The sequence below is a fragment of the Pyxicephalus adspersus genome, chromosome 2, assembly GCF_032062135.1.
Source record: "Pyxicephalus adspersus chromosome 2, UCB_Pads_2.0, whole genome shotgun sequence".
NCBI classification, from domain to species: domain Eukaryota; kingdom Metazoa; phylum Chordata; class Amphibia; order Anura; family Pyxicephalidae; genus Pyxicephalus; species Pyxicephalus adspersus.
The window spans coordinates 57,229,205-57,243,515 of record NC_092859.1 but is presented as its reverse complement, the minus strand read 5'-3'; positions in this window follow the sequence as shown (position 1 = coordinate 57,243,515).

Here is a 14,311-nt window from a genome sequence, read left to right as displayed (position 1 = left end):
TCTGTGTGCAGAATTACCAAAGGCTTTTACAGCAATCTCTCTTTCTCTGAAAGCATATGCTAATCACACAGTAACACTACACACTAATAAACAGACATTTACAGACACACACAGACATCCACAGACATACAGACCTCACCACCAATGTGCTCACAAATGAATAGATCAGATGTAATCCTTCTTATTATACAATTGTACAAAATATTACCCAACACAATATTATCTTCATATAGGCTAACAAACTAAGCAGACAATGAATCTAAAGGCATTTGTGTATAAAATGTTACAAAGCTGTAAAAGTAGTTTAACATGTGACTGCTCAGTGCATCCTGTTATAGGACCGTTTACCAAAATGCAGCCATAGGTCACGTTATTGCTTGTCCAAGACAACCACAGTAGTAAGGATTGACCTAACCTCACTCTTGGCAACCAAGTTACTTAAGAGGAAAATCTTAAGGACATTTAAACTGATTATCCACACAGGTACAAATTCCACAAATATAAACATCTCACACACATGCGTACACATCTCCTAACAGCTGAGGTTCAAGTGATGGAGCTTGTGACTCACCAGACTAGACAATTTATCTTAGCAGTGCGTATCAAGGGAAGAACTCTGATAAGCTAAATAGGCTTCACCTGCCGGCTGGGGCATGTTCCTTTTGCTCCAATGCAGTTACCGAGGCTCTAGTCCAATTGTCATCTGTCAATCCCAGAAGTTTCGGCACTAAATGTCAAGGAAAAATGTATCTATTACTTAAAGAAATGTCAGCTGTTAGGTTAATATTACAATTGTAAGAGAACGGACACAGACACCATTTTGATTTATAGACTTGCTGTTCTGATTTATTCAGATGGTATTACTTATACAAAGTAGGTGGTAGAGAAAAGTAATTAAAGGTTTGAAGTGATAAGTGACTATTCAGGAATTGATGGCATTAAACAATTTTTGCCCTTGATATCCTGGGAATCTCTTCACACCTCCCCAGGTGACCATTCCCTTTGTCCCTATTACCAAAGAAGAGAAACTTTACTAGTCCTACAGGACGTTAGCACAAACTCACAGTAAAGCAGATTTCTCGATATATTTCCCATGGATAGTTCTGCTACAAAATGGAGACTAAAAACAAGATGGAGACAGAGACAAAATAATTTTCCTTCTCAGTAACATAAGTGTATACCATTTATTTACCTAGACATGATTGTTGGAAATGCTTACCTTCATAGAGTAACATAGAGTCTAAGTAACGTAATATTGTGTACTACAAAACAAAAAAACTTTAAAGTCTTAGGATCTGAGGCAGCATCTTATCCAGCTAAACACATGGTGTTTCACAGTATCTGCAAACAAAGACCAAAGGTCTGGTCATCCATATTGCTTGTAGGCTTCCTAGAAGCTTATATTTTCCCCATCATAAACTTACAATACCATGTGCTGCAATCTGTCCCTGTGTTGGGATGACTATCTTTGCAGAGTAGCAAAGAAATAAAAGATATATATATTATATATAATATATATGTATAAATATATATATATATATGTATATATATATATATATATATATATAAAAAAAAAAACATTTCCACATGAATCTAATTTATTATTTGTAACAGTGTTATTTTTGATTATTGTATAATACTTTTTTGTCCTATGTAAAGAGTATCTGTATTCAGTATGTCAGGCAGATTAACCGATTAAATCCATCCAAATTCATGAATTTTGGTTCGAATGTAACTTAATACAAACTGCAGAATAAACTCTACTAATCTCTAAAAGTTTATGAACTTCAGGCTATTACATTTCAGAACGTATAAAAAACAAATTATTGTATCACAAAATACTCAGTGTCCTTGCTAAATCCTAAACCAATAATACAAAACAACAGAAGAAGCAAAATAAAAAAGGCTTATTCTCAAGTATTAATGCAAAAATGTAAAAAATAATTAGGATATCTTTTGGCAATTATAGGGAATACAAATAAAGCTACATACACACACACAATAATTGTCATTGTAAATGAACGATTAACCACCAATCGGACGATAATCGTTAATTAAAAAAAGACACTGGAATTGAACGACCGTCCTGATGGATCTGTTTGGTAGACAATTATTCACTACCTATAGTGTGTACAGTCATGCAGTGATAGTGGATTGTGCTGCACATGCGTGGCAAATGAATGTTTGTTGCAGCACACAACACCACAATAACTGTGTATGTGTATTAATATACATCTCAAAATCTCTCTCTATATATAATGTTTGTGTAATATATATGTATGTTGTGTGTAATTTTACAATTGATAATTTTATTCACTTTCCAGTGCTGTTTTCTGTCCTTCCTGTTCTGTGTCACTTTCCAGTGCTGTTTACTGTCCTTCCTCTTCTGCATCACTTTCCGAGGCTATCCTTACTCTTCTGCATCACTTTCCAGCGCTGTTCTGTTCCACAGTGTAAAAGTTTACCTGGCTTGCAATTGTTAATGAATGACACAATGCAAATTTTAACAAAATACAAAATTTTTATTAACAAAATATAAAAAAAATAAACATAAAATAAATAGAAAACCAACAAAAGTATGTACAAACATATGTAACAAAACAGGTTTATCCTGAACATCAAGGTAGGATATTTTCATCTAGTGTGCTTGCTGCACCTCTCTTTTGGGAGCCATCAGCTTCCTAGTTGCAACCCCACATTTTTTACAGTGTGCTCTTCAGTGTGTCTATCCTTTGCAGAAATGTTTCCCTTGTTACCTCTGTGGGAAAATAAAAAAGCATATTGAGTTTCCAGGTATTGTACAGATAAGTTGACACATGGATATGACACATATTGTTACACATATGACACATATCTGCATGCCCAATGTATGAATGCTTACCAACAGATTTCGTCTCTCCTCTTACCGCCAACACTCTCCATCTGCCCTAATGAGTCTCATGTGTGGATAAAATGCCCTCCTGCCATCATAATCCACCTTGTCAAGGATGCTCACCATGACCTCCATCTCAGCTTGGTTCATTGGTGAAGCTCTCCTCCTGAGGTTGTGACTTGGCTGTGGCATGTTTTGTAAAGATTGCAAGCAGAGGATGTCACAGAACTGGAAATACAAGGAGTGATGGGAACATGACCTATGATGCATTCAACAACCCAGACTTCATGTATGAATTAATTAAAACCTATCCTATATTAATTAATAACCTAAGATCCTATCCCTGTCTGTGGAAGGTGAAGTCTGGGGAGTATGCTAACAGGTATCTTAAGATGAAAGCCCAAGATGCTATGGTGGAGCTGTGCAATCCTGCTGCCAACATTAACTACGTGAAGCAGAAGATACAAAATTTGCGCACTGTAATCTAAAAAGAATTCAACAAAGTTAAGGCTTCACAGTGGTCAGGTGCTGGCACAAAAGGTGTATACGTACCTAAATTATGGTACTTCAACTTCTTGTCTTTCACCACCGATAACGAGGAAGGTTGTCCGTCAGTGTGCAGCCTGGGAGAGGAGAGCAATGAAGCAGGGCCAAGTACATGAAGCCTTGATAAGACTCCTGACCTTTTTCTTTCTTTTTTTTATTTTATTTTTATTGGGAATTCACTGTAATAAATATATATAATGTATTGCGCCTTGGCACACAAACCACAGCCAACTCCAAGAATTGTTTTATCAAGCTTTATTTTTGTCATAAAACAAGAAAAGGGTTATTCAGAGATGATCAGTACGATATACGTGGTACAGAAGGGTAAGGCAAAGGCAGGTCAGGAACAATCCGAGGTCAGGGCAGGCAGCAAGCAATCCAATTTTGAAATTTGGGAGTCATATAGACACCCAATCTTCTTCAAATCAAGAGACAGCTCGAACAATTCTTTGCATATAGCTCTTGGTATGCATTAAGAGTGTTAGATAATGATCCTCCTGTGAATTTGGAGGAAGTTTAATAGAAGTTGTGGTTGTTATATTTTGCATAATTTACACAAGTGGTTGCTTTGATTGTGAAGATGTTAACGTTGAGAAAGGGGAGAGGGGAGGAAGAAGGGGATGGGGAAAGAGGGGGGGAGGGGGAAGGAAGGAGGAAACATATTTGCTAAAATTATCTATGACACGTTTTTTTCTTTCCTTGACACTAATAATGATTATATAATACGTAATTTTGGGTTATTATGGAAAAAAAGGCTTTATATTTTCACCACACATTAGGTGATTGGAATTGTATAGTTTCTTCTAAAAATGAATGTAATTATTGAGATAATTGGGATATATCATATATCTAGGACTTGAGTTATTATGTCATTGGGCTCTGCAAAACATTTTTGTTCTAATATTTTTTATATCATTTTACCATCTAAATTTTACCTCAGCTCCTTCCACTATATAAATGAAAGTTGCCATATATTAGCACTAGGTATATAAGAACAAAAGAAATAATATGTATATATGTAACTGTATTTGTATTAAGAAGTTATACCCTGTTTCCCTGATTATAAGGCACTGTCTTATATTTTTTGAAATGCCAAAATATTCCCTAGGTCTTATTTTCAGGGGATGTCTTATTTTTCCATGAAGAAGACTACAGTACACATTTATTGTTGAAAGTCACTCATGATCACTCATGTTCCATTGATTGTCCCCTTCTGATCACTCATGTTCCATTGATTGTCCCCTTCTGATCACTCATGTTCCATTGATTGTCCCCTTCTGATCACTCTATGCCATTGACTGTCCCCTTCTGATCACTCTATGCCATTGATTGTCCCCTTCTGATCACTCTATGCCATTGATTGTCCCCTTCTGTTCACTTACCGGTAATTAAGTGTAGGGATATCTGTTAGGGCAGGTAACTCCGTTAGGGCAGGGATCAGCAGCGTGCTTTTCTGGTTCAGAATCGCGGGGGCGCGTGTGCCGGCTTTTTACTTTTAGTTTGGCTCTGCACTGCAGCCAGGAGGAGATGCGTTGCAGCCAGCATCAAGGAGACACACACAGGATCGGATATCGGGGGATGTCTTATTTTAATTATTTTTTCAAAAATCGGGGGTGGCTTATTTAATGGGGATGACTTAAAATCGGGAAACACGGTATGTTTTTGCCTATTATGGTCTGATGTTTTTTGTATATGTTTGTTGCTTTGAATTCTCAATAAAAATAAAATTAAAAAAAAATATATCATCTGTTGTTTTGTTAAGAAAATATTCAGACCATTTAACCAAACCAGTTTTCCTAGTAGAGTAATCCAAAATTATTTTAATGATTTTATAATTTTCTGTTATCGCTTTTCTAAAAAGATTCCCTTTAAAAAATAAGGTATCCATAGGATTTTTCCAATCCCTTACTGAGAGAAATTTCTATACTGTCAAAGTATAAAACTGTAATTGCAGAAAGACATATACTGCTGTTCTCAAAAAAGAATATTCAGTTACCACTGTTTCGAACTGAAGAGGTAATTTCACATTTCTATCTACCAACAACCTAACAGTTAAAGCACGAAAAGTTGTCCACTTCTGTAATTTAGAAAAATGAGCTAAATGTGGAAGATCTAAATTACCCCAGTATGGTAAAAAAAAAAGAGAAGAGTGACTATTCAAATGATGTTTACCCCTAATCCTTTGCCATATTATCCAACAAGAAAACAGTATCGGATTTGATATTACTTTCTCAGGTAATAATTCTTTATGCATTTGTAATACATTAACAATAAATTAATATGAGGTACAATTTGTTGATCTAATGTAGAATCAGCATACACTTTACTATCATGTATCCAATCCTTATTATATCTCAAAATGGAAGCGGCATTATATAATTCTATATCCCGAAAATTTACTCCTCCATTCCTCATCGATTGTTGCAGTACTGATAAATTTAATTTGACACATTTACCTCCCCATATAAATCCAGAGAACAATTTGTTAAAGGCTCTAAGAATTAATTTTTAATTACTATTTATAAAGATTGGAGAATATAAAGGAACCATGGTAAATAAATCATTTTTTTTAAACGTATCCTTCCCAGATATGAGAGCATAAGCTTAGACCAGTTACGCATTTGTTCGGAAATAGCTGGAAATAAATTCTATATTCTGAGAATACAGTTTTAGGGGGTTTTGGTAATTTGTACTCCTAGATGTTGTATTTTCTCCCTACACCAGATAAAAAAGGGTAGTGGTCTAACAAACCTTGAAAAGTACAACACCTTGGATTTATCCCAAGTTATTAGCATAACCTGAAACCCCATGTCATTGGGCTCTGCAAAACATGCCCCATATTGAGTAATTAGATTCAAGATAATTGCTAAACTGTATCGCAGATTAGAAATATATAAAGGCAGTGATTTTAAGAATACATGATCCCACTGATATACCTTTAAACTCAGGTAGATCCTCTAAGAGCCGAAGAAGAGGATCCAGAACCAAGGTAAATAAGATTGGAGAAAGAGGACATCCTTGTCTAGTACCGCTAGAGAGTGTTATGGGCGTCAACAAATATCTATAAATAATCAATTTAGAAGATGAATTATTATATATATATTGAATATAGGATGAAAACACCTGCCCAAACACCCTATTAGACAATACAGCATTAAGCAAAGGCAATTCTATTTTATCAAAAGCTTTTTCGGCATCCAAACTTAATAACATTGATTTAAAATTCTGGGTCCTAGGAGACTGTACAGTAGCTGCAATAGCTGCTCTAATCCTAATAGTCAAGTGTTTATTACGGACAAAACCCAATTGGTGGTTAGTTAATATGGTAGGCAAAAAAATCTGCAATCTGTTTGCCATTAATTTAGGCAAAATTTTATAATCACAATTCAGCAAAGAAATTGGTCTATAAGAAGCTAATTGATCAGGATCTTTGCCTGGTTTTGGAATCAATGTAGTATAAGCTTTATTAAAACCTGCAAAAGGAAATATTACATTATACAATTCTACAAGTAGTGGAATTATTGCCGGAGCAAAGATTTTCAAATATTACACCGAAAAAGCCATCTGGACCTGGCGTTTTATTAGAAGCCAAAGTATTGATTGTGCAATGGACTTCTGATTCTAAGACTGGGGCATTAAGTTGCTCCCTATAAACTGAAGAGAACTTAGATAAGTTAGCCGTTTCTAATAAAGTTTGCAATAACTGGGGTTGGGAATATTGAGCATGAATTTATATAGAATATATACTAGCCTTAGGTAAAGTGAGAATTAACTCAAACTATATTATGCTGTTTCAAAATGACTAACTCAGGCTATTTGTGTTCTTTACTTTTTGTTCCCGGAGGCGTCTTGGCCTTGCACCTGGTCAAGTGAAACCAGCTGATAAGGAGACCATAGAAGCTGTGCAAGTGGAACCAGCAGATAAGGGGACCATGGAAACCGTAACCCCCCAAGAAAAGTAATGAGAACAAAATATGCAACAGCAGCAAAACAAGTAAAACAATAACTTGTTGTCTTCAGGCAAACTAAAGAAAAGACCAGCCCAGAATTGGATGACCGGTGATGCAAGGAACTAAAGAATAAAAAATAGACTCTTTGGTTAAAGTTTTCAGAGACTCCTTTAGACAGAGGAAGGGACAGTCCCAACCTCTATTGCCTTGTCTGTTGTGAGTTCCCCACGCGTGAATAAAACCTTGATTCTTTTACTATACCTCAGAAGTTGTCGTGAATAATTGTCAACTTACCATTGACAGCAGTATATACATTTTTATAATAACTTTCAAAGACTTTAAAACATCTTGGTGAGATGCAAGAAAAGTATTAGAAAGTGGATCTTTTACTCTCAAAAAACAACGCTTAGGGCCCAAAGGGTTAGCTAACCTCAACAGCAATGTACCTATTTAATTCACCCATCTATTAAATTTATTTTTGGTATAATAAGCTTGAGTTTTCACTCTGGTATCAACATGCAAATTCAGCTGAAGTACCGCTTCCTGCCAAAATTTCTTGCTCTCTCTATTATTAGATTGAAGGTACCCTTGATATCGTTGCACAACCTGATCCTGGAGAGTATAAAATTGTTGATAGTATTCACAATTACGTTTTGCTACATAAGACATAATATATTCATTCATAACAGCTTGTGGCAGAGTACGCCACAACAAAATTGGGGTATCCCAATGTTGTAGATTATCATCAAGTCCATCCACCCAATGGGATTGAAGAGAAGCCCTAAAAGAAGAGGATTAAATAAATAAGTTGGAAAACGCCACAGAAATGTTTTCCTAAAAGATTGTTCTAACTGCAGTTGAAAAATCAGAGGAGCATGATCCAAGAGAGTAAAATTCCCATGGACACCTCATTAATTTTTGAAAGTAAGCCTTCTATTGCCAATAGCAAGTCAATTCTAGAAAATGTAGTATGAGCTTTAGAAGGATGGATGGATGGATCTGGTCTAATATTGGTTTGCCTTGATCTATCAAGTGATGGATCAATGACTATAATAAAATCTCTGGGTATAAGAACTAGTTAAAATCTTCCCACGAAGATTATAAAAAAAGTGGAAGAATTATTATTGGGAGCATATATGGAACCAAAAGTATACCTGGTACCCATGATCTCCTCTATTACAAATAAACCTCTACTAGCAGGGTCACCTGAGATTGAGGAGGATAGAAGGCTCTGGTCACCTCTCCATTGGGCTCTAAACAATGGAGCCTGACCCTCCCACTACATCAGCTGGATCATCAAATAACTTAGCCTCCCCTTGCCAAAAAACTTTTAGTTTAGCAGGGTACAAAAGAGAAAAACGGATGCCCATATCCACCAATCGCTTACAAACTGGGGCAAAAGTTTTTCGTTTTTGTGTTACAGCAACGGAGTAGTCCTGGAACATCAGAATCTTGTTGCCCTCCACATGGAAATCCTGGATTTTTCTATGGGCTCCCAGCACTGTTTCCTTATCAATATAATGAAAATATTTAGCTATTACAGGTTGCGGACGTTGGGCTATAGAATGGCGCTCAGGGCCTATCCGATGAGCCCTTTCAATACTCCGTAGAGAACTAAGTGCAAGGTTCAATGCCTTCATCAAAGGGGTAGTAAGAAATTGAACCAAATCATGGCCTTTTTTTGATTCTGGTATACCAATAAAGCGCAAATTAGACCTCCTATTCTGATTCTCCAAATCCTCTAGTTTGGTTTCTATGGAGGTGAGTATAGTATCTTGAGCAGCAACTTTAGTATTAGATTATAAAAGCTGATCTTCAAAGTCACTTACTCTCTGTTCCAACTCAGTTATGCGCTGAATATTGGAGGAAATATTCGCTAGTGCTGATTCAATGGATTTTTGGAGGCAACAAGATTTTAGATACTGAGTGATCAGGTGACCCAAACAATGGGTCAGACCTTTATTCTTCCCCCTCTGCATATTCCATAGAAGACTGATGTTGAGACAATCAGAGAAAAAGAAGAGGGAGTAGGAGAACCAACTAAACTGGAGGTTTAAATTTTTTGATTAGTTTTGATTAGTCTTTTTGCGTGTTGAAGAGGGCTGTTTCCCAACAAATTTATCCATTTTATAGCAATAGTTGAAGTAATATTCTAAAGACCTAAAAAATGGATATACAGATATACGTCCCATGTAATTGCAGACACCAATACTTTAAGCATAAAATGGAAAAGAGGAAAAAAGGACCTCCGTACAAGATGTTATGGCTTTTATAAGGGAGAAATGGTAATTAAAATTAAAATCCCTTTCAAATGTTCTCAAAAGAATGAACGTCAGCAAAAAATGCACAAATCTTCAAAGAAAAACATATATTTCTTTTTGAATATTATCCAAATACTTGCAGCAGATGGAAAAAAGAAGCTAGAAGGTAAACAGGTATTCACAAGTCCCAAGTTATAGGATTAAAAAAAAGCGCCTTTATCCAGAGCTGAACAGAGTAGGTTTGTAAACCTAATATGGCTGCCGTCAACCACGCGTCCAAAACATCCAGCGCCGACTCCGGGATATTTGTGCACTGTGAGAGCTGCCCAGGTAGAGCTTTCACGCAGCTAGATTGCTCCCTGCAAAGGCTCCCACCGTCCAGATAGATCAGCAGGATGCTGGTGGTTGAAAAAGAAAGCCGAGCTCAGGGAGCCGTGGTAAAACGAGGCTGCTTTTCAAGCTCTGGCCCCGGTAGTTCTCCACCTTTTCTTTCTTAAAGACTTGCTCCAGTGACCTAGTGGAGACTCCATCTGTGTCACAGATCCCCGCAGGTCCAGGTCATCTGTGCCTCTTTCTTGCTCACCCTCCTTTTGCAGTCCCCTGCTGCCAGCACCATCTCTGCCTCTGGGTCCAACACTCTGCATACTTCCTGCTCCAGGTCAGGTGATTCTCTGTCAGCTGCTCCCTTGCCTCAGACAACCAGGGTATTCCACAGATGCACTCTCTCTGCTGGCAAACATCTGAATAACACCTGAGACTACTTCAGCAACAGGACTCGCTCTGCTGGTGGGATTGGTGTTTGCGGCTCACATGATCTACACCCATCACTTGACATTCCCTTCTTAAGGAAGTTACCTGGCAACAGGAAGTTGCCTGAACAAGGAGTTTCTTTGGCTCTGCTTCTAGGTTCCTGTTTGTTGCTCTTGCTTCTGATACCTTGTGTACCAACCTCGGGTTGACCTTTGACTATTCCTGATCGCTGTCTGCCCTGACCTTTTGGCTTATTTGACTACTCTTTTGGATTTCCCTCTGGCACTATGTTTTGGTTCTTGCTTGTTAGCACTCGACTGCCTTGGCGAGCATGGGGGCTGCAACCTGGCAGTAGCTTGCCACAAAACAACCGCACCTCTAGAGGCTCTGGAGAAGACCAAGCTACTGCTTAAACCCTGCGTCTTGTGCACGTCTCCACCCACTGGGTTGGTGACACAGTGGGTCTACCACATTGCCTTGTAGAGCTGTTACAATCTGCTGCAACATCCACAGTGACTTCCAGCCTAATCCAAAAAAGGATCCGGAAAAGAGAAGAAAAGAAGCAAACTTTGCAGCAAGCTAAGGCAATACTCAGCCATAAAGAAGATTAATTTGATGCCTTTAGCTTCAGCATTGCTGCAAAACTGCAGAAGATGACCCCAGAACAAGCATGTGCTGTGGAGCTGATCGTCACTGATGTAGTCAACAAAGGGTTGATGTAGCAGTTGAACCCACACTATCTAATTATTTCTTCCCCAGTCCATACCAGCAGCCTCACCTCCCTTCTGTATCCAATTACCCTCCATCCCACCAATATAAGCCCCACCACTCCTCCGTTCAGCCATGTGACTAAAATTATACATGCATTTCAACTTTAAAGAAAACTGATGACAACTTAAGGACAGATTTCAATAGAATAAAAGTTTTACATTTTATAATATTTTTTTGAGACACAAATTCAGCTGTAAAAAATAAAAAAATAAAGCACAAAAATATAAAAATGAGAAACATCTTTCAGCTTTTGTCATGGCAATTTGGGAGCCGGACTTGCATTACCTCCTTTGTAGCACTAGATGTCATAACACCAGACATGGACACACCCTCTGGGGGAATGTTATTACGCACCCTATTTAAGAGGACTACTGACCTTTTCATAGGATTACATAAAAGTTCTTTAGTGCATGAGGTAGGACCTCCCATCACTGCTGCTGGAAGAGAAGAAGAAGCAACAATAAATCACAGAACAGGTAAAAAGACCCTTGGAAAATATATACATAATACATAATTATACTAGCAATTTTATAGTCACAAAAAATCAGATCAGATATCAAAGTTGTGGTCTGTCCAGGAAAAAAGTAGGTTCTTCTTGTCTGTTTTTTTTTTAAAAAAATGAATGTAAAAATAGACTTAGTTTTGCTTTGAGATATTTTGTTTTTGTTGATGGATTTAAATATCAACCATGGGAATCTAATATTCATTGCAAATTGAAATCTGTGAGATACAAACAAGTTTTTTTCTCTGTCAAAAATTGTTTCATGATTCTGCACATCAAACCAGTATTTTGAAAACAGACTTAAGATATTGCTGTCATTCCAGTAATAGAAATTAGCATTAGAAAATTAGTATCCCTGTAGGGGAACTGTTTCATTATAATAAATCAGACTGATTGAAAACATTGGATTTGTTATAGAATTTTTTATTAGAAAACTGACAGAGGTAGAAGTCATGAGTTTCAGCTAAATAATTTTTTTGAATATCTTAAGATATATAATGAAAGAAGAGAGAAGATATATATAAATATATAATAGAAAGTGGAAGTGAACAGTAGGTTACATGGGTGGATGTAAATATTTCAGAAAAAATTGCTGTGTTTCTGTTAGCATAAATAGAATGGTTTCTTAAGTATTAACTCCAATACTCAGCAATTTAGAAAATAGAATACCTTGCAAAAAAATATATAAAAATCAATTACTTTTTTATCCTGCTCTAGGCTTGCTAGTGGGTGTATACATGGACCATTGGGTGGAAAGTGTAGGGAGGGATTGGGCTGAGGCTATTTAAAGATAACCTGTTTTAATAATATTATTTTAAAGTCAAGGAGGTTGTCAGCAGATACTTGTCTGAACCAAAAAAAACCTGCTGCAGAGGATTTTTAAAGGTTGCAAGATTCAAAATGCAAGAGGGCAGGCTCTGCAGGTAACGTTTTCTCATTCAGATGAAACAGAACTTGTATGTGATACCTAGAAAACAGCAGCAACAACACCCCAGCCCCTTTGCCATAGCCATGGCATAGCAATGCCCTCCATTAAAAATGTAGTGCCACACAGTAATGGAGGAAAGACAAAGAATTAAAATAAAAAAAAAAAAAAATCACAATTTTCCACCAAGCCCCAGCTTTGCACAAACTGAAGAAGCATCCCTCATGGAGTGAAACTCCACCCCCTGAAAAGGAGGTGACGTCTAACAATAACAAAGGCACACATGTCTCCAAAGCAAAGGACAGAGACACCTGTGCTTCCTACATGGGGAATGCCTGCGCCCAGCCCAGGGATACTTTTTTTTTAATTTGGAGCAATGTAATAATCAAAATAAAAGTAAAAATGGTTATTGGATCTGTTGTAGTATTCTGTAATTTTTTTAGCAGTAAACTGAGGTTTAACATTTTAGGTTATAAGTATTAGGGGCTTGGTTATCTCATCATTACCTGACCAGACTTTGGACTATTTGGACACTGACCCTTTGTTGTTGGACTCCAACTCCACTGTCCAATTCTTTTGAGGGGATCATACGTGCATGGGGTTGAGTATATATGAAACATGTCACAAAGTCTATATTTATATCTATTGTAATATTCTAGTATTTGAAATTGTAAATAGATGAATTGATATATGTATTGTGAATTGATGAAATTTCTTAATATTGTCAATATAATTGTAGCATCTAATCTATGCACCTGAGGAAGTGGTTAAAATCCACGAAACACATCAAGCAGAGCAAAGCAAGAAAGTACAAATCAATGGCTGTTGCTTCTCTCTTTTAAAATTATGGTATTATAAATATTTATTTTTGCTCTTTGATTTTTGAAATTTGTTTATTTTTATTAATTGGCAGTATATATATATATATATATTGTGAGTATAACAGTATAACAGTAACTAACAGTAAAGCAGCTTAAAGCAAAACCAATACAAGGCAGTCTTAAGATCACAAAACAAGCATGTTCCACTCACCAGTAATCGTTGCTGGTGCAAGGCAGAGCTCTGTTCCCCCTCAGCTCTGGGAACTAACTGAGCTGCCTCCTAAGCACCCTCCAGCTTGCAACACAGTTCTGATCATCTTCCCTCAGCCTTCTGCTGATCACTCTCTCAGCCTGGATCCATTTAGCTCTTTCTCAGCACTTTCTGCTTTCATCCAGGTTTCTCCCTTCGTGTTGTAGAGCCTCTCCTGTGCATCATGTATTTTCTGATTGGCATCATTCATGTTCTTCCTGGCATATTCAATCATGTCAACAGTAGACTGTAGCTGAGCAATAGCCTGACTTCTGCTTTTAGCATCCCTGAATCTTCCCAATGCTTGATGGTAAGCACATATGCATGCCTTGGTAGAGAGTCATACCAAGCGATCATAGTAGCTTGCTGTCACGGTCCCTTCCGTGACTGAGGTTAGAAGATCTGTGAGACAAGCTGCACGTGAGGTTATTTGACAGTCTCTTTTTGTTTTCACTTGTTTCTGTGTTGTTGTTTGTAATGACCACACCTCTGGTCTCAGCTGCAGCTGGTGGTCATTACTTCTCTATTTAGTCTGGCCTCACACTTAATGCTTTGCGGTAGATATTCACTACTTGGATGTGGAAGAGCTGGTGTGTTGTCCTCTCCAGAGTTCCTGCTCCTCCATTTGCTATTTAAGATAAGTTTTACTGCTCTTGGTGTTTT